General features: G+C 37.7%; 1 protein-coding gene across 1 annotated transcript in view; it reads left to right on the forward strand.

Moving 5' to 3' along the window:
* The window catches only part of sbno1 (strawberry notch homolog 1 (Drosophila)), a gene marked incomplete in the record, with an annotated part of 73,388 nt that overhangs the window by 58,807 nt on the left and 12,997 nt on the right, over positions 1-1,584 (forward strand).

The raw sequence follows: 1,584 nt of genomic DNA on the forward strand, positions 1-1,584 counted from the left end.
GGTGGGATCTGGTTGTCCACTGGACGACCGGGAGGTGGGATCTGGTTGTCCACTGGACGACCGGGAGGTGGGATCTGGTTGTCCACTGGACGACCGGGAGGTGGGATCTGGTTGTCCACTGGACGACCTGGAGGTGGGATCTGGTTGTCCGAAACCAGTGGTGTCAAAAGTATTCACATTCATTACTTAAGTAGAAGTATAGATATTAGGGTTTAAAAATACTTTTATGGAAGTAGACGTATCGACTCGAGCTTTTTACTCAAGTAAAAGTATAAAAGTACTGGTTTAAAAACTACTTAAAGTATAAAAGTAAAAGAAATGAACACCATAAAAAAGAAAATCGACGTTCTGTTCTCTGATTGGCCTGGACAAAAATTCTCCCAAAGAAATCCTTGTCTGTGGGAGAAATTTTAGACGTAGCAGTGAAGGGAAACTACTACACAGGTGTGATGGAGTGAGTTCAATCCAATAGGATGTCAGAATGGTATATATTTACACTTTTTACACTTATATTTACACTTCTCATCAACCACAATCAAATTCACTCTATCCATTGGCTCCATGTGTCTGGATAGAGTTATATTTATTAATTTTTTTCTGAACAATGAAAAGATGGAATAAAAACAAGTCAAAGTTAAATAGAAATTAAATACTTTTTGTATTTTTAAAAAAGTAAGGAGTAGAAAGTACAGATAATTGAATTGAAATGTAAGAAGAAGAAGTAAAAAGTAGTCTGAAAAATAATTACTCCACTAAAGTGTAAATAACCAAAATTACTACTTAAGTAAAGTAACAAAGTATTTGTACTTAGTTACTTGACACCTCTGTCCGAAACAAAAATGTGTTTTCTCGGACAACCTAAATAACTCTACATGGTCTGTTTGCTCCCCCCTCTTCCTGGTACTGTGTACCACTAAAAGAATAACCCTAACCGGCACAGGATCTTTTAGTGGTACACAGTACCGGACCGGCTTACTTTCACCCCTGGTTGCAAATGATGCTCTGCTACTACAGAACCAAACTTTAACTCAATATCTGTAAAACTAAGTTATATCTATTTTTGTGTTGGTTATCTTGAAGTAAATTAACACCTAATTTCAAACATTTGTAACTTCAATGATTACTTTTTGAAAACTTCCCCAAAATCCATCCATTGGTCTAAGAAATATTTTTGCTAAAGCTGCAGACAAACATGGAAACAAAGACATCCCTTTAGTCGATGTGCAGTTAGTCCAGTGTGTAAGTTATGTCTGAAATACAGTTTGTTTTTTTATTGCTTAGTTATTTAATGGCGGCACGGTGGCTCAGTTGGTAGAGCTGAGGCCTCTCAGCAAGAAGGTTGCCGGTTTAAATCCCGGCCCAGGGACCTTTCTGGGTAGAGTTTGCATGTTCTCTCCGTGCATGCGTGGGTTCTCTCTGGGTACTCCAGCTTCCTCCCACAGACCAAAAACATGACTGTTTATGTAATTGATAACTCTAAATTGTCCCTACGCTGCAAAAACTGTCCATCTTACCAAGTTTTAAATCTTATCAGTCAAAAAGTCTTTCTGATCTTGTTTTCAGACTGATTTACTAAACAAGAAC

The sequence above is a fragment of the Austrofundulus limnaeus genome, unplaced genomic scaffold (genome assembly GCF_001266775.1).
Source record: "Austrofundulus limnaeus strain Quisiro unplaced genomic scaffold, Austrofundulus_limnaeus-1.0 Scaffold795, whole genome shotgun sequence".
Lineage (NCBI taxonomy): Eukaryota > Metazoa > Chordata > Actinopteri > Cyprinodontiformes > Rivulidae > Austrofundulus > Austrofundulus limnaeus.